The 19,951-nt window shown below is 44.2% G+C and overlaps 1 protein-coding gene across 1 annotated transcript in view; it reads left to right on the top strand.

Annotated features, from left to right (window-relative positions):
• Nucleotides 1-9,448: 9,448 nt before the first annotated feature.
• The window catches only part of CARHSP1 (calcium regulated heat stable protein 1), a 37,652-nt gene continuing 27,149 nt past the window's right edge, over nt 9,449-19,951 (top strand). Inside the window, exon 1 of the mRNA XM_082490515.1 lies at nt 9,449-9,506. The gene's annotated coding sequence lies outside the window, so the exon portion shown is untranslated. The remainder of the gene's footprint in view (nt 9,507-19,951) is intronic.

The raw sequence follows: 19,951 nt of genomic DNA, 5'->3' as shown, positions 1-19,951 counted from the left end.
TTCCCACTGTCAAAGGATCCCAGACTGTCTCTACAGAGAGAATATTCATGAACGATTTCTCTGTGCTATGAAAAATAGCCCTTGGTTAAAAGGAAGGAAAGGCGATAACTAAAAGAAGCAGATGTTGTGAACGCTCCTGTTTTAATCCTCCTTTTGGTCCTGCCCTTTTTCCCACTATGAAAGTAGGAGGAGGGTGAAGGCAGTGAGATACTGAAGGCTCAAGCTGCCTGCGTAAGTGAAACCTGAACTTTTGAAGAAGCAATTTTCTTAAACAGTTCTCTCCCAAAATAGACATAGGCAGGAAGTAGTGAAATGGATGGCAAAAGACTGGGAGCAAGGTAGCAGAGTGTTTCCTGTTTGCTTTATCTGTTTGAAACAAAAGGGCTGGAAAACTATTTCCTCTTGATGAGATCACAGTCATTGTTGGGAAATGCGGTATGTTTAATATCATCACAAGGGCCTTTCTGGCTAATCAGAGCCGAGAATAACAGTAACCAGCCCAGTCTGCTGCAAAATATTCTGGTAGCTCATTGGTGCTATAATAGCTTCTACAGAAACAAGGTCACGCTAACACAGTGAAACTTAGTAAGTACTGACCTTAGCAGGCACCCATTCAAGTAACTGATTAGTTTCCTGGACGAGCTATAGCACCCTCACAGTTTTTCTAGATCCTTCCCCCAGTAATGACTATTCATATAATGGAGATAGGACTGACTGAAAATTTTATGTCTTATTTGCTTGTTTACTTAATGCAACATTTACTCCCTTTCTCCTTCAAATTTGTACAGGAGATTTTGACTTGTCCTTGACACTCCCGTCTCCAACATTTTTGAGCAGTTTTTCCAATATTTGATCTCCTGATAAACATTCAAAATCAGAGGAATGCTTTTTATTCAGTTTTCTGATTGTCAAGTTCTTTTATCAGCATTTGGTCTTATCTTATACACAGACTTGCAGAAAGTACGTTGAATTCTTTGTATCAAGGATTGTTTACATTTTCCTTTACCTTGTGTGAATGTTTCTGCTGATATAAAATACAAAAGGCGAGCACATCTGTACCCACTCAGTGCAGTACCTGTGCAGTGCAGTACTCCCATGTATTGAACTGAATATTGACTCACAAGCTTAAATGATTTGTTGTATTGGGACCCTCTTTATACAATGATTGGAAGGATTTCCTCCGAGGTGGATGCAGCAGCAGTTTAAATGGAGAAGTATGTGGTTATACAAGAACATGACTGCTAATGTCCCTATGCGTTTTCCATCCCAATAAACTTAAGTCTACTTTCTTATCAGTCATCTGATCTATAAAAGCACTCTCTGAGAACTGTACAATCATATTTAAGCATGTTCACCTCTATCAGCTCATCCTGTTCATCTCCTTGCAGGAAGATGACATCAGTTATCACTATCCTGGACTTAACCCAGAGGACTGTACAATAGTCTTTATTGTACAGCACTTTGCAATAAAGCACAACTACATTTTTGTCCTAGTCTCTATTCTGTTGTGCAGTAGAGAAATTTGAAGTGCCATAAAAAGAACCTGTGAACATTGCGGAAAGCATAAACAAGCTTCTTTCAGAAGGATAAGCTGTAGTTAAAAAAACAACAGCACCACTGTTTATTGGGGGGTATAATAAACCAGATCAGTCCTGTTGCCCTGTAAGGAAAGGGGTTTTTTATCCTTGTATACATCATTCCTCTCTTTCTGCAAACCAGAATTCTCACTGAATCTCTTTCAAACCGATTTTTTGATGCCCTTTGAGGCATCACAAAATAAATCCCTTCTATTGTTTAGACACAAGTATTTGCATCACAATCTAAGTGTTAAATGCAGAGTATAAAACTCTGGGCCCAAAGGAAAGCTGTCCTAATGAACTATCACAGTTAAACTTATATCTGTGGGGCCCATAAGAGAAATGCGAGGGCAGAGAGCACTATTACCTGTTCACATTGCCATCCTCACAATTTTTTTCTCTAGCTGCTGAATGCATTATGAGCCTTGCTCGGATCTCATTGGGAGACAATAAAAATTTTATTATTGGCTTCTGTTAGAGCAAAATAATTTGCTAGGAACTATTCTCTGTAATAAAAGATGTCATAAAACTCAACACTTCACCAAAGATATGGGAGAAGTGGGGTTCAGTCCATTCTTCTGTGTGAGTTGATTTGAGCCTATATATGGCATATATAGCTCTTGTGGATCTGTGTGGTCTTCAGTCTCGAAGATCTTTGTTGATGCAATTCTTTTTGCTAAGAATAATCCATTTTTTATTAATCCAGTTGTGAAGGAATTGCAGTATCATCTGTTGGTGAGGGGTATCTTCTGGATGAGGAGAGTCTAGTACTCAAGACCCCTTCAGATGACTTGTACAGTCTATTTGTGCCAGCGGAGACCAGTTGAGAGACAGACACTGAAGAATGGTCTTGTCTCCCCTGGGAATAACCTTAGATGAAGTTTCCCGTGTTCATCTTGAGTGTTGTGTCCCTTCAGCTACTAATTAAGGGGAAAAGCACCAACCTTTCTCTGACTATTGTTTTGCAGAAAGGAATGTGATGAATATTTGGCTCCTTGAAGGGAGGGAGGGTTAGGAATCCCCATCAGAGAAGGAGGAGCATTTGGCTGAAAGTACCTAAGTTCTTCTCAAAAGGTGACTTCAGGCACGCTTTTCTGACTTTCTATCACTTACATTTCTTCTATTACATCAGCCCATGCATACTCCATGTGGTTCTAAAACAAATGGTGTAACCTACTGCCTGGCCAAACCCAAAACCCATGCCCACTTTTACTTGCACCCACTGCATGGTTCCTATGTGCCAGGTCTGTGAGCAGGCATCTCTTAGATGTTCTTCTGCACATATGGAACTTATACCTGCACCCTGCCTTCCAAGAAAAAAATTTGCCTATTTCAACTTTGTAAAAATTTCCGTTTCATTTAATTCCAAGTAAAACAATGCCCCCATCATGAAGGATATAAAGAAAAGGCGTTATAAAAGGCGATTTATTTCAAGGCAATCTGCCCCTTTTATGGCTTCAATGTGCCTCTAATGGAACAGGGCAGAGAATTCTGTGTCACCTGTTCATTTCCTAGCAGGTGTAGCTATTTACTGTTTGGTGTGAGAAGCCTCTGCAGGTCTCCAGCACTGCCTGATTGCGCTTTCTGAGACTCTTCAGCCTTGTATCTAAAAAAAGAATTGATTAGGAAGATGAATGCCATGTCTGATCATTAAATATTTAAACCTGGCAGGCTTTCAAGAGTGGCAGGCTTGCTAGCCTGCTAAAACACCCTTGTTTCACCAGATCTCACTTGCCATTGTTAGTTTTCAGAAGACTTGAGGTAATGCGCATGTGAGATTTTATATCCAATGGTTTTTAAGACAAAACAAGGACAGAGATGTAGACAAGGAGAGTGCCTTTAATTGTGTCTTGTAGACAATCATACATTAAGAGTATAGCTGGGAGAATGCAGGTCTTTCTCCCTGGTGTGGGAGTGAAAATGCAATGGGATCAATGCCCAAAGTGAAACAAACACAAATACTCTAACCCACATATCACATTGATTACAAACACAGGAAATAGTGTCCTGTTACATGGACCGTGAGTGCAGTTTCTGCTACAAACTTCTGGGTACAGAAGTACAGAGAATCCTCTAGATGCTTGGACACTGGAGTCTTGTACTTGTCTCTCCATCATATTCTTTTCCATCTCTGTTTTCTTTCACTTAATAGTTTTAGCACCATGAGAATTTTTATCTAATTCTTTTTTTCAAGAAAAAAAATTCAGTTGTTGGCAGTTTTTTCTTGCTGTGCAGGATGTTGTGTTTACAAGCATTTTGGAAGAATCTAGCTGACCAGTCCATTTGTACTGCTAGTAAAAGCCAGTCTTTTTCCAAAAGAGACAGTGATCTCAGCCCTAGGGATGTAAAGATATTTATACCAGTTTAATCACAGCTATCACAAAGAATCAACTGATAATGAACAGAGCTCTTTGCAGGACGTAAAGTTTAAGCACAGACATGACCTCTGTGTGCAGTTTGGGATCTAAACAGAATAGATGAACTGGGAAATGACAATGGTGCATATTCTGAAGATGGCCAGATAGTGAGGGAATAAGAAACATCTTACCATAAGCTGTCTGTGAAAATTCCCAGTCGTTGTATTTCAGCTCCTAACAGCTGCAGATGTGATATGTTCAAGTGATGCTGCTGCCTACACTCTCAGTGTTTGTGGTTTTCCTCCAGGCAGTTGCCATCTATCGAGGCAAGTCATAAAAACAACCCAATCCACTTGTATGATAGAATTGTTTTGTAGGCTCTTTTTAACAATAAAGATTTTGCTATGTGTTCATTTGGACAGAGCATAGCTTCCATTTTGGTTTGGGGTTTTTTTTTTTAGGTATAATTAAATATCAACTTGTCATCATTATGAAATGTGTGATCATTATCATCATTACTCATCATTGTGAATTATGAATATTATCATCCAGTGTGTGGTAAAACAAATGTATTTAAATAACTGCAGGTAACAAGATGATATATATGTTACATTTGTCAAAGGCTGGCTTAGTAGTCTGACTGGTTAACTAGTAGCCATCTTTTGATCATATCTGTCAGAACTAGTAAAATATGAGTCAGTTTGATCTCTGTTCCATCTTAAAATTGGAAATCTGTATAAAGGCCATAGTAATATGTTTGTTGAGCGGTTGCTTTTATGTCTTGTATTCCAAAAAGGAGTTTCTGAATTCAATGCTATATATTAGTGAGGTGTAGTATGTTAGTATCTCTAATGACATGTTGTAGTTTGTATACTCAGAAGGATAACCACTGTTCAGTGCTTAATGATTGCTTTGTGCCTTGCATCGCTTTTGTAGATTAACTTTTCCCTAATACGCTGTACCTTAGAAAGGAAACTTCAGCTGGGATGCTGCATCTTGTCTTCAAATGTTAATGCCCTTTGCCTATCAGTTCCTGGCCTGACCCTCCAGAATGCATAATGCCACACTTGGTACAAGCTCACATGTGGATCCCCGTACAGAACGGAAATCAAGCTGGCTTCTTGAATTCTTACGGCAAGTTCATAGCAAACAGGCCTGATCATGAGTACCATGCTGACTCTGCTAGGGTGTCAACTGAATATATAGGTGAAGCTTTCAGGGAGGGCAGGGGCTGAGGCAGCTTGAGGATGTGAGTCTCCACGGAGCAGCCAGGCAAGCAGAGTGGCCAGTGAAGCAACTTGTGATAATGATCGAGAGTAAATAGAAACAAGAGTAAGGAATAGAAGATGCTAACTGAAGAGGGAGCAGGGAGAATACTTTAGTATTTACAAAATAGTAGTCAGTATTTACAAAATAAAAAGCAAATGGCAGAGTAAACAGTTCTTCTTTAAGGCCTTGTTTTCCTACTAGAGTGGAGTTTGGGTTATTTTAAGGATGCCCATTGCATGTGAAGTAAAAACACAGAGAAGACATATTGGTCTTAAAACATCACAGTTTCCCTGGAGCTTACCTTGTTAAAAAGCTCAGCTTCTCTGTGTTTTTACTTCAGCACAATCCATACACATTGTTTTTCCTGAAGTAAAAAACTGCATCCCTTGGACTGTGAAGACAAGCGATCTGAAAGAACAGGTTTGAGAACTGAATATTAGGTGACTGCCTCAGGACCAACAGACAACATGACTGACCCTAAAATATAAATAATAAAGCTGTGTAGCTTCTGTCTGATTTCATGCATTAAAAGATTCCTCTGCTCACGATAAGCATAATCTTTCTTTAGAAGGAGTGGAACCTGAAGATGTGCTACCCAAGAGAAAAATTGATCTGCAGCGACGAGATGGATTGTGCCTCCTGCTAAGCTGTTCACTGATGACTCCTGCACTGGTATGAAGTCCCTTGCTTCCTGATAAAGACAACTGAATTTCACCTACATGCAAATCATGGGAGGGCAATCAGGCCAAGAGCCTGGAACTGTTTTAGTATAAGAAAAGGAAGAATGAACATAAGAAGGTAAGTCTGCTAAAGGCCAGCTCATGCCAGCTCTCACTATTTCACTAGCCAAGTGAAATGGCCAACTGGCCAAATTAAAAGTTAAGCAATACCTGTTCGGTAGGGTTTTGGTACACCTTCCAGGAGTATAAAATAGGAAGTTATCTGGAGCTGATTTACTCCTTGTCCATGACATAGTGTCCCGAGTTTGGCTGTGAGGCTCTGGAACTTGTTTCTCAACCTGCTATTAAGAATGTTCTTGATTTGATAACTAAGTTTGGGGGCTAAATCCTCCCCCTGGGGGAAAGGTGGAAAGATGTTTGACTAAGTTCTTGTTGAGAAGGTTGTATCAGTGCTACTTTTACTACACTGTGTTATTGATGACTATACGGTGATTTGGGACTTTTTTTCATTATTTCAAATCTCTGTAGAGTATTTGCAAGGTTATTTGTATCTGTAATTAGCATTAACTGAATTCTAAACCCTAACCACAGAGAGCAATTTGTTTCTTTATAACCATTTTTTCCCCTGGTCTTGCTGCTATGATTGATCTGAGAACAGCAACGATGTCCTCAGTTCCTACGGTTTGCAAACTGAACAGAACTCATCTGAAGCATGATTCAAAATTACAGATGATTAAGATAGTGAGAGCACAAAATAACTTGTCAGATACCTGGTATGAAAAAATTGATCTTATAAAATAGAATGACTGTATCCTGTTGCATAGTAAACAGCTCTAAGTGAAAGGCGGATCACGTGCTTTCAGTATGGCACTTTGGTGCTGCATTGCTCAATTTCCAGTTGGCATTGCAACTGGACATGAGAACGTAAAGTGCCATGGAGCCCTCTGGACTGAAGCATACTTAATATGCCACATATTCAAGGAGTTAAGGGTATTTTTCCTCCTATTATTGTCTGCTACAATCTGATTGCTCTAATCATTAAGAGCCTGCTTCTGATTTCCAGGCACAGTTCATTCATGTCCAGCCTACACTCTTTGTGCTTGTGCCAACCACGTCTTTTAGTTTTAATAGTTCCAAAAACCGCTCCAGAAGCCAGAACTGGAAATCAGGATTGGTTTTGCAATGTGTGCTGCCCTAGACTAATTTATGCCTTTCTAACAGAGGTGGACAGTATTCTCCCTATGTCAAGTACCAGCACCCATCTAATTATTTTAAGAGCTGTTCAAGCTAACTCATCCTTGCTGCTGTGCAGGGACGTATATCACCCACCTTTACTTAATGAATCAGATTAGCTGATACATTTCCCCCCTACACACTCATTTCCTTGACTCAAACTGTGTAAGTAATTGCACTTTAAATACTTCAAATGAATGAAAAGTGGTATAATGATGATAATCCTTCTGTTTTTTCCCTGCCAGGACTGCTGAGAGGAGCGCAGTCCCTCCAGCACCCAGAGCTGTGTCTGACTAAGCAGGGGACCAGCCAGCAGGAAAGGAGAGCGGAAGGAGAGCCCTGTGGGTCTGGACCACCTCCTGCCCTCCTCCCAAAAGTGAGGTGCCCCTTGCTGGCCCAACCCAACCCAGTGGCCTCGGGGAGGGTTCCCAGCCCTGCCTGCATCCTGGGAAGGAGCTGACACCACTCTGCTGCTAGCCACCCCGCATCAGGGCAGAGAGAGCAAGGTAGGCATGTGTGCCGAAGATGATTAACCGGTTGTTAGTAATTGTACTGAGGGAAAGGAGAAGGGGAGGGAGACAACTTGGAGTTTAGGGGGAAGCTGGAACCTCTCTTGTCTCCAGCAGCTGGTGAAAAAATCAGCAGGCAAAATCGCGTTTCCTGACTGTGATAGCTGGGGACATGCACATGCACTCTCACATGGAGGGTCCCCCAAGCCCTCGATCTAGGATTGAAAACAAACCTCATGACTGTGGATGTACATTGTCATGTATCTCCCATAGGCTGTGCATTTCTGTTTGGGAAGAGGAGGGAGAGAGGGGAAAGGAAGCGGGATGATCAGAGAGGATGAGCGTTGAGCTTTTGAGGAAAACACAGCTGTGATCCCAGTCCGTGACTGGGGAGATTGCTCTGAACAGAGCTGGCTTACCTACTGCTTTCCCTTCATCCTCCTCCACCTCGAAAAAATCAGTCAGTTTTGCCACACAAAGTAAAACAGAAAAGTCTTCCAGGAATAAAATTAATGGTTTAAGCAAGAGGAGTCATCAGTCCCGTTACTATGTATCTTACAAGGGGGTAAGATCTGGTACAGAAGTGGACAGAGAGGTAAGATACTTTCAAAGATGACCATGTGGTTGACATAGGAAGCTGGTTCTTTCATAGTGTGCGACCTCTTCTAGATCCCTGTCTCAGATCAAACACTGTATGTTATAGGACTTCTGTTTATTTTTCCTTGTGAAAAAAAAAGTCCTGCTGAAATCTGTTTGTGGCAGTTTTACCAGAAGTTGCACACTACTGTTTCTTATGCGACTATGGTTGGCTAAGAGTGTATATTTCTACCTCCTATAAATCTTACCTTTCTAATGAGATGAGGACATGCTTTGTCTGCTACCTAGAAGTGGGAAAAAAAAGTCAGAATTTGGTGCCTAAGCTATCTTTTTGAAGCCATGTTCTAAAATACTGTGGTTTATTATCAGCTGGGGAAATTGCACACAAATGAAAGCATTGCTAAAACTCTGATGACAGGATACTGGATGAAGACAGCACTCTCTGCTCTAACATCTTTCAGTGATTCTTGTGTTCCTAGTAAAGTCCATGACAATTAACTGAGTTTGTCCTCATCACTGTCCTGTGCTGTCCCATCGGTTGTCCTGCTGCAGCTTCCACCTTAGGCCCTGTTGTGTCAGCTCTGGTTTTTCTGGCATCTGGAGATGCCAAACACATGTAAATGATGCTATTAGGGAGCACAGGCGTAGGCTTTCGCATCAGCTGGCACCACGGCTCAGTTCCTCGTCCTTCCTCATTGCGAAATCTGGGAAAATTTACCAGGATTGTTCTTCTGTAACTTCCAACTGGTTTTACTGAGCTCTCTGGCCATACGATCCCTTCAACACCATTTTCACTTCACTGTCGTAATTCTGGTTTTTGACAGACGGGCTCAGGGCCAAGCGTGGTGCTCTCCGTGGCTGTTTCCAGGAGAAAATCCCGCGTGTGTGTGGAAGTGCGCCCTGTGTGTGCTCCGCCCCCCGCGGGAACTGCATGGAGAGGGGCGATAAAGTCAGACACGAAAGAACCAAAGCTCCGAGGTTGGTTAAAACGCACCCCAAGATGCCAACTTGCGGCTTTGTTTCCCGAGCCAGGCGTCCCCGCGCCGCCCCGCCGGAGCGCTCCCCGACAGGGGCGGGTGGCGGGGCGGCCCGGGGAGGCGGCGAGCGGAACGGGGCGGAGCGGGGTAGCCCGGGCGGTCGGTGGCCGGGGCGGAGCGGGGCGAGGGGACCCGGCCCACCCGCCTTATATCGCTGGTCGCGCCGCGCCAGCGCCAGCGCCGCCCGTCAGCCCGGCCCGCCGCGGCCGCCGCGCCGCCTATCCCCGCCTGCCCTGTCCGGCCCGAGGTGAGCGGCGCTGGGCGGGGTGCCGGGCCGGGGGGGCTGCTGGCGGCGGCCGCGGCGGTGGTGGTTGTTCTTCCCGAGTAACGAGGGGAACCGGGGCGGGCGTGTCGGGCAGGTCCTTTGGCGGGGAGACAGCCCGGTCGGGTGTGCCTACTGCGAGTGCGCCGGCCGCAGCGCTCGCCTCCTCCGTTTCCGTGGGTTTATTGGTTTATTTCGCTTAAGATATTGGGGCTAGTTTGCTTGCTTTTTTTTTTTTTTTTTTACTTTTAAACGTTTATTTCTGGGGGATTTTGGCACTTAGGAACTGGGGATGTGTCATTGTTACACATAGAGTTGCGTATTCTATATATCGTGAGAAAGACAAAGCATGCGAGATAAGAGCTTTCTCCCACTAGGGAGAAAAAGGTCTAACAGCACTGGTTGCTGACAGGGATACCTCAAAACTTGTTGCAGAGTCTCGCTAGAGAGTCTGTTGCTGTGGCGTAGGCAGTTCACTCTTACAGTCAGCACCTCTATTCGTTAAAACTGGGGAAAACAACTCTTATTTCATGTTCTCTTTGCGTGTTGGATGTTTGTGCGTGTCACTTCTTGCCCTTGTAGAGAAGCTTCTGAGCTTGATTTTTGGATCTGTGCCTCTGAACTTGGCTTCTAGGGAGGGGATTTGAAGTTCTTTTCTGACACTGTTTTTGCTGGAACTGCAGAGCTACTTCTGAGAAATGTTTGCAAAATCTTCTGTGGTGCCAGATTTCTTGGAGAGTCTGAGAAAATTTCAAGGCTGCTTTGACGTCACCCTCCTGATGGTTATTTTTTGTGAGGTAGAACAGGGTTTTTTTGAGTGCTGCTCTTAGCCTTCACCTTCTGATTATTATATTATGTTTGGCAAGCAAAATATGTTTCCTTCTGTTGATTATTAATAATGGAAGATAGCAAGTCCCATGAATGTAGCTGCAGAGGGCTTGCACTTTCACAAAGGTGGCTTAGTATCTCATTAAATCTAGAGAGGCTTGACTAGCGTGTAGTAAGGATATTTTTTTAAAAATAAAGTATGCATATATGAAGACTTTATGTGTTTACAGAAAAAGATTGCGTGTGCCAAAGAAAATGTGGGAAAGATGTGACTGTTCTCTGGCAATGGGTATGTTTTCACATGCTACATAGGGGTGTAAAAGGAGAAAAAACACATTTCTTGCGAGTGGCCCTTTGCAGGGGCAGAGCTGAGGCTGGAGCTCATCCCACAGCCCTGTGTGTGTCATGACACGTGTGACGTGACCAACCGTGTGGTTGTGCTGCCACTCTGTCCCCTGTGTCCTGTGTGCCTGCTTCTGGCCACAACTACCCTGTGCGCTGCCCTGAGCTTCTGTCACTGTGCTTTGCCCATGGTTGTAAGCATTTTGAACAGCATCACCCCCTCCTTTACTTTCATGTGTGTGAGCACAGAAATATTTGCATACAAATAATTTGAAAGTAGCCAGATAAGGCCAGGTAATGCTGACTTCTGTCTTCTCTTATGACTGTTGCTTTTTGGGTTGTGGTGTACTTTTGGTGAATCCAGTCCTTACGTACACATGAAGAACAAAATGTACCATGAATATGAATGTATCTGCTGCTAGTAAAGCTCCCTTACAGCAAACTGCCAGACCTTGTTGGTATTACACTACATGAAATGTCGTTCTTTGGTTGAAATTTGGCGGCGGGGGTTATTTCTAGGTGATAGGACTAGCAGGCAATGGCTAAGGTTGTTCTTGGTGCTAAGCCTGGTGGTGGCAGAAATAAAGACATCCTTCCCCTACTTTCATTTCACTGTGAGTGAGCCGCGAGGTGCAGAAGCAGTTGGGGCCTACTTGTTGTGGCTAGGATGGCTTCAGGGTGAAAGCTGTTACTGATGTCACCTTTTTGTCTATTTTTGTCTCAAGTTTCTATCAGGAACTATTTTTGAATCACTGCCCATGGGGTAGACTTGGCAGGGATTGATAGTAACCACTTGAAACTTGGAGGAAGACTGTTGAGGATCATCATTAGCAAAATTTAATGAGATTGTAACTGTTCAAGTCTATGCTGATAAATATTTTGGATGTTGGTGGCGATAGGTGATGGTTAATCTGTCCCTCATCTGGAAGGTTTCTGACAGAGACTAAGGAATTGAATTTGAGAAGTGCAAAAGTCATCAACTTCTGCTTTGGAGCAGGGGAGGGGAGCGAGTCGGTGCGAGCGGGGTTCACATCCCTTTCGTGGGGCTGGGAGCTGCCTTCTCCTGGGGGCCAGTGGGCAGCAGGGCTAGGAACAGCACTCTGCACAGCAGAGGGGTGGCAACCTTTGAGGAGGAAAAAGGAATGAAATGGCATGTTTGATTTTTTTTTTTCTGCACAACAGTTCTAAAAAAACGAAACTCAAATCCTGCTTTTTGCAACAGGTTGATGTGGAGAACCAAGTAAAAAGGAACAGCTGAAACACCGTATAGAGAAATGAGCGATGCAGAGTGGTGATTTGGGTTTGCATGATGTGTCACTCCCCAGCGTAGTTCAGATAAAATGAAAAATAGAAGGTGTTCATCAGACTAACTGCTTTCTCTTTCCTCTCGGGGCAGGGTAGAGACAGTTGTTTTGCTTCCTTCTATCTCAGCCTAATACTGTCTTTTCCTCACATCCGAGGCAGCCCCCTGGACAGATCAGTAATCTTCATTTCCTCTACCTCCCGCACTGGTCTGTGCTCATTTCCGTTCATTGCTGCCTGTCCGGATGGTCTCTGGGGGCTGCAAGGGGGAACTCGGAGACCGGCTGAAGGAGCCGTAGCCTTGCACTCTCTCTGCTCTTTCAGTTCTGTAATTTTGTTCCTGTGAGCCAACCTCTGCTAGCTAGGTAGCAGTTTCAGGATTTTTCTTTCTGCTTGTTCTCCTTTTTCATGACGTGCATGTGGATGTAGCGTGTGTGATATAACCCACGTTATCCGGGAGAGCACTGAACGAGGCGGTGAATGGTGTCTGTGCAGCTAACAAAGACAGGGCTGCATACATAGCATTGAACTCTCCCTGGTGCAGCGTTGCTTCTTGCACAGTCTCCCCTTTCTGAGAATTAACAGCTGCCTCTTAGTTTTTGTAAATGGGCATGAGCAAGATCGCTTTGGAGGAACACTGCTTTTTTCCCCTCAGCTAGATACTAAGGAAAAAAAGACATTAAGAACAGAAGATATAGAAATGGGAACCATGCAGTCATGAGGTGGCACCTCGGAGCACCATCTCCGCCTCGGTGGCAGCTGTGAGGTGCATCTGGGAGAGGAACCGAACTGACGCTTTCTTTGTCTCTGCGTGGTGCAGAAAGGCACTTACTTAGTTTTCATTTCTGTCATTTTTGGGCCATGTGGAATACATTACAGTGGTGCTTCTGTTGTTTGCTCTTCCTGAGGGAAGCTGTAAAATACCATGTGAGTCAAGTCATATTTTCTCAGGCTTGGCTGTAGGGCTTACCGGTAAATCGGTCATGGGTTCTGCCCTGGGAGCCTGACCTGACACTAATGGACAGGGCTTCAACAGCCTGGAAAACCCCCTCCCGCTTCAGTTAAATCGTGTTTCATTTATGTGGTTCCTCTGATGCTACAATCTTACTGACTGATTTCAGAGGTTTGCTGGTTCTTTATTTGCCATTGGTTTGAGGCTGTTGCAAAGCTGCTTTTTTCATTGGGTCAATTTAAAATATAGATAAATAATGAAGTAACCTAAGAAATCCTTTTTAAATAATAGTACCTTGGGGATAATGACACTTGCATTAAGAGGTTGCTGCATTATTAATGCAATTTGGAAACTGAATAGTAATCTTAAAGAAACAAACATTAATTTCTTGATCCATGGTGTGAGTGTTAGGCTCTGCAGACTAATCTAGCACTTGCCTTGAATTCTGCGTTTCTCCAGGGAGGAGCTGGAGATAGGGTGAAGGTCTCGATAGATGCTTAAATACTAGGGTGTTTCAAGGACAGCAAATGTGAATTTGGCCTTTGGGTTCTTGCCAGGGTGTTTGGGCAATAATTCTGTTCGGTGCCCTGTGACCACACATTTCACCTAGCAACAAGGTCTGGGAAGGTAAACTTGGGGTTGAGCTGCAGCCTTCCTTTGAAAGGTGATCAGATAGCAGAGGGATAAAGGCACAGAGAAAAGAAAATAACCTGCAGTTAAATCCTTGGGTGGTTTTCCACTGAGAGCAGTGCTGCAGGGGAGGGGTCTATTACAGGTCTGGAAAAAGCAAGCGAGCCTGCGTATGCCATGTTGCATGGCCGTGTTCCTCACCTCGATGGCTCTGTGCTTGATCTGATCACAGGCTGCTTTGTGTGGGGCGAAGGAAAACAGAGAACCTTGACCTGATAGTTCTCTTCAATATTAAACTACACTGGTCCTTTGCCATGCTGCATGAGCAGCATATGACTTCGGAAGTGGCAGGGCATTAAGGCTGATTCCAAGAAAGAAAGCAAAGTACGTGTTGGTGCTACTTTGAGTGGGAGCTTTTGAGCTAACACACTGAGGACTGCTGCGAAACTGGGGTGGGAAGCCAAACTGGATTGAACATTGATGGTTCTGCAGCCATGAGGCACCAGTGGAGCGTGGCTAGCATGAGGAGTGGGTCTCTTGCTCAGCTGCATGTAGCGTGCTGCATGTTACATCAGCAGTGGTGTACGTGTCCTGGGGTGGAGGACTGACTGCCAGTTGGTCTGGAGACACAGCTGCCTGCTGCAGTTGCAGCTTTTTGATGACTAACAGTAAAAAAAAAAAAAAAAAAAATTCTGAGAATTGGAGTGTGAACCTCTGCTTCCAAAAGGCTGTTTACACAGTTGACTCTTGGAATAAGGAGGTTTGTAGCCAGCCCAGCATCTGATACTCACCTTGCCTTCCTAGTGCTGGTTTTGGGATGGTGTATTCTGTTGTGGCAGCTCTGCCGTGGGCAGTCACACTGCTTTCCTTCAGGCACAACTCTGCATCTTTTTCCAGGAATGCTGCTTTTCCCAAGCTTTAAAATTCGTTGATACTCTTTGCTACTTGCTATTTAAGAGACTGTCCAGACAAAGAGTAGTCTGTGTCTTTTTATGTTAGTACTTGTTTAATGTTTGGTTTGTTTACATTGTGCAGCCAGTCAGGTTGACCAAGGTGCTCTAGCAATACGGGCTATATTGTTTTATGAGCTCTTGCCTTCTCAGTGATTATTGTTTGGTAGCTTTCTCTTCATGATATGATTTCAGAAGGCTGGTCAAAGGCATTTGCTTCAGTTAAGTCAGTTGCTTCATTAAAGTAAACCGTGGTCATGATTGCAACTTCTTGACAGTTACTTAAAGGGTAAATGAAACTGCCAGAAAGCAACCTAAAAGAATTTCCTGTTTACAAAATTTACACCTGTTACTGAGGTGTAAATAAATGATTCAGATTTTTTCACCCAGCTCAGCAAGGCAGTGCCTGTCTCTCCAGTGGCATGTCCAGACCAGGACCTCTACTGACTGCAGCCAGGAAAGGCAGAATTTACTTGGCTGTGTAGATTGTGACTCTCTTTCCTCCAATATTTGGAGAAGATCTCACAATGGGGATTATGAAACATGGTCGTAGCCTTTTCATAGAGCTCTTTGTGATGGAGACTGGTAGGAGGGATTCTTAAAGTATTTCAAAGTATTTCCCGTCGTGAATTTTTCATTTTACTGGTCGGGGAGAGAGTAAACAGAGTGAATATTTGTATTCACTTTCTGCTTTATGGTGTTACTGAAAGTGTGTCTGAAAAGCGATCTTACACAAGTCTCAGTTTCTGAATAAATGTGCGCTTTGTATCCATGCAGAAAGGCTGCTTTTCCTTTTCCCAGCAACTCTGGCAGAGTCCTAAAAATCATTCTCACCGATGTTTAGAACACAGGTTCTAGAGGAGAAAATGTATCTTTTTATATGTCTGTGCAGCTCTACTGTCTTCTGATATATTATTTTTCGAAATTTTATTTTTACTTTTCCCCAGTACCAGGTTTAGGCAGGAAAGTTCTCTCTCTCTAGGGACATGAGATGCACTGCAGTGTCTTTTATCCTCAGTAGCAGGGACTTCAGGAAAGAAACTCACTGCTGGAGCCAGGCCAGGCTGAATCTGGCAGAGCTGCTGCACAGGCACTGCCGGCAGCATCCCAGGGTCACGATGTCATCATACTGCTGCCTGCACTGTCAGTTTTTCACACACTGACCTTTCCCACCCTTCCATCCCTCAGGCTTTTCATGTAGACAAACATCTCCTGAAAATAAGAAACAAAGGTAGTGCAGAGCTGTCTTAGCTTTGTCACAGCCCCGTGGGGAGAAAAGTGGTTTTGCTACACACTCCCTAGGCTGGTATAATTGGGGTCTGGGATCCTAATTGAATTTGTTCTTAAACATTTTAGTGTAGCTGGACTGCAGTGCTGCCTCTTCTCTAGCACAGATCCTGAGGATGAACTCTTTCTCTGGTACCCCACCAATGTGGAGCTGTGCAACCTGGGATCTCCTGGCCACCAAGACCAGAGTGAACCCACTGGACACGCCTGCACCTGGCTTCCCAGTGCCATAACATGACTTGTTGTGGACTTACAGCTTGCTCCTGAGGCAAGCAGACATGCAAGCTTACCTAAGGTTTCTTAGATATGTAACACCAGGTTTCATGCAAGACATTGGTCTACATAAAAATAACACAGGCACTGTTACACATTTCCCTGCCTTCGTTTTCTCACTGATCTCAAATCTCTCTTGGTTGTGGGTCTGTTCCAGCTTCGTGTCACTCCTGTACAGGCCCTTTGTGCATTGTATTAAACCCTCGTGGGAAAGTCTGCACCCCAGTGCTGTGTGCATGGGGCTGCTGTAGGAAAGAGCACCCCAGCAGCCCTTTCCTCCTGGCTGCAAGTGTGACTCCTGTCTGCTTTTGGCAGGAGAGGCTGCAGGTCCCAGCTCGCAGGGTAGGGTGTTGGGCTGGGTATCTTGGATATACAAAAACGCTTTCCCTGTTTGAGCTCTGTGTGAGAGGGTGCGTTGAAGATGCTTCTCCATCCTTGCTGTGTCCCGTGGTGTGTGCACAGGGCTTGTTCTTGGCTGGGCTGCTCGCCCTGTGCTCTGTGTGTGTGTGGCAGGCAGAAGCCCAGCTTGCCTTTGGGTTTTATCCATCCCTGTCAAGACTGCCAGCTGTCTGTCAGTGCCCCCCTGCTCTCAGTACATATGTTTTTCTAGGTTTGGCCGTTTTCTTGGCTTCTTCCACCAGGCTTGGTGCAGGAGCCCTGGCGCTAGCTGGTAGGTCTGGTTACCCCGTTGTGCTGCTGGTGTGTGGCTACATGCACGTGGGGGGCTGCTATCAGCTCCCAGTGAGTAGATCTGGAAAATGTTAACTTCTTAAGGTCATGCAGCTATTAGCACATGGCTAGACAGGTAAGTTGAATGAAAATGATCTTTCATCAAGGCAGTCACCGCCACTGCTGTGTGCAGTGTTTGCTCTGTTTGTGTGTCCCGTTCCCTCTGTGTTTGCAGTTGAAGTAGGTACAGCTCTTTGGGGTAGTGACTGCTGTAATACAATGCTTAGTACAATTTTCTGTTAAACGTGTGCTTCTGTATTGTTTCTTAGTTTTATACCTGAAGAACGTACATGCCTCAAGATTTGTCTGCTTTTATTTGAACTGTAACAGTTGATTTTTTACCTTCCCTGAAAAGCTTATGTTGCCTGTTCCCTTGCTTTGGTCTCTGTTGGCTTTTGAGCGCTAACACAGTAGACATAAATAATAGTAAGAGCATCTGTGATTCTGGACAGCTCTGTCCTGTTCCGTACACTTCCAGCACATCACCAGAGCCACAGCTCTCAAAATCACAGCATGGTAAATAGTTTTATTGATGTGTAAGTAGGCACGAAATCCAGCCTCGCACACGTGCCTGTGCTGGCGCTGCAGTTTTGCAGGCAGTAAAACACAATACAACTCCTTTTGCTATTTAACTGGCTTTGAACGCAGAGAGTGGATGTGCTGAGCAAGAAAGACTAGTTTGTGCACACATGGTAATCGGGGAAAGCAATCGGACTCCCTGTAGGTCCATTTTCTCATTAGTCGGCTAAGAACGATGCGTTGCCTACAGTAGGCTTGCTGGACTATTGGTATTGTAAGACATTTTTGAGATTAAAAAGAATTTTTTTCCTAGAAGTCTGAAGTGTGTTATCAGTGATGTTTTCCAAACTGGAAAACAGGCCAAGGGGATGTGATGAAGGATTTGTATAACATGTGGTTTCCAAAGGGTTCAGGGTGTTTATTCAAGTCCCTGCTGCTGTCCCTGAAGCAGTTCTGGAGGCTGTGAGCTGTGGGTGTGTGCTTTGGCTGTATTATTATTCACGCAATCACAGATTTGATTACACCATATAGGCACTACCTGATTGTCAGTGCAGTAGACCACACAGACCTATCTAAAGCAGCAGCTTGCAGTGGGGATAGGTGTGCTGCGAAGACTGAGCTGAGGAGAGATCTAACGATATGTAGGGTAAAAAGGCAATGTTTTCAGGCTTGCAAGCAATTTTGTCATGTATGTTTGCTTATGTAGTCTCTGTTTTGCAAGTAGTTTTGTTATGTAAGGAAAAAGAGACTTGTGCAATGTGTATATTTACGTAGTGCTTGTCCTATAGACTTCAGTTAAACAAATGACGACAATTTCAGCTTGAGAGTCAAGAACTAACCATTAATTTACAGTGTTGATGAAGCACTTGTGCTCCGGGTGGAGCTTGAGTATGACTTTTACTTGTGAGTGGCATTCATGAATGCAGAGCATGAAGATCCACTGCCTCAGTCTCCTTTTCACCAAAAGCAGAATGGAACCTCTCGTAGGGAGGTTTTTTGGTCCTGGGACAGGCACCTTGGCAGTGGGTGTGCTGCGTTCCACTTGCTGCTGCAGGGCATAGACATTGGCCACAGGAGGGGTAGGTGCTGGGAAGGGCTCAGCAGTAACGAAGCCTTGTCGTGAGCGAGACACAGGCTGAGGAGGCACAGCACAGTTGCCTGCTGGCAGAGGAGAAGGGAGCATTACCTCCCTCTCAAGCTGTTTTGCAAGTCTGTTTTCAGGTCTCAATCCTCTCCAGTGGTATGATCCAGGCTGGTGCAACTCACTCTGGATGCGAGTGGGGAACCAAGGCTGGCTGTCGTCAGCCTGGTGAACCTCTGTGGCTCAGAGTTTTGTATCCAAAGGTATGGATATGGCTGGTCCTCACCATGCTGATGTGGAGAAGGTTGTTATCTCTGCTTTAGAGCTGAGGAAATGAGGACATTGATGGGGAGTCTTAGGGTCACAGACACGGGCTTGAGTACAGCACAGCGAGATATACTATATATTTGGTTAAGAAATATGGTGGAGGGAAGAAGAAAAACAGAAATGCAATTGTTAAATGGGCCAATGATCTATCTATAAGCCTATATATATGAACTTTCTCCATTAACATTTAGATCTGTCATCCCATCTTCTGTCTTAAGTGTGTGTGTGTAAAAATGTTCCCTTTTGTTTGATTTTAATGGAATGTGCATTTCTGTGCCTTTGAGTGCTCTGTCAATTAGCATAGGCTGAATATGTGTTTCATCAAGCCCTCTTTGCTGGAGTGATGAAGCCAGTCACTAAACTTTCATGCAGGTGGAATGTAGTTTTAAAACTTTGCTGTGGTAGAAAATCCTATTGTGGGTGCAGCCGCTTGTGTAGGGAGCAGTTGTGCTGCTGGAGCCTGGGAAGTAGGATGCAGGTAGGAAACTGTGGGACGGGACAGGATAGGACAGGAGGAGGCTTTAATGGAAATAAAGAGCATTTCTTTGTTGCTCAACAGAAATCACTCTTGTGTTGGATACAGAGGGTTTTCTGTTTCCTAAAGTATTTCAGTAAATTGTATATCTGTTGGTCATTAATTGATATTGATGCAGGTTCCTAATGACATCTCAATCACAAACCTTTTGTTTAATTGATTTCTGAGAGATCTAATTGAAATATACTCAGGTTTTTAGACTAGGATGCTTAAAAATATGTATGGGAGGTGTCAGGCAGTGAGACTGGGAGGTGGCCCGTGCATTTGGACAGCCAGAAAATAGAGCCAAGCCTGGCAAGGAGTCTGGGGTCTGTGGGTGCCTTGCAGTACTAGTGTGAGGATCAAGTTATTTGTGAGTGGTTTCTGACTCTGCACCCTGCCATCTGCCTCTTGCTGTAATCCTGGCAGTTGAAATATCCTCAGAGGATTATTTTTGCCTTTGCCAATACTTGTATGCCTCGTAAATTTCCATGGTTATAGATCTTTGTAATGTGAACTGTTTTCCCCTATTGAAAATGTTGATTAGGGAGGAAACACAGTGAACTAATTGTTCTGAGTAACGCTTGAGCCATATAAATATTTCAGGGGATTTCAGTAGCCTTAAAAGGCTCAAAATTGCACATGAACAAACTTACCCATAACGGTGGCTGAAGTTTTGTGATGTGAGAGGAGGCT

The sequence above is a fragment of the Vanellus vanellus genome (genome assembly GCF_965231255.1).
Source record: "Vanellus vanellus genome assembly, chromosome: 14".
Lineage (NCBI taxonomy): Eukaryota > Metazoa > Chordata > Aves > Charadriiformes > Charadriidae > Vanellus > Vanellus vanellus.
Note: the sequence above shows the minus strand (reverse complement) of the source record. Positions and strands in the feature narration are given on the sequence as shown.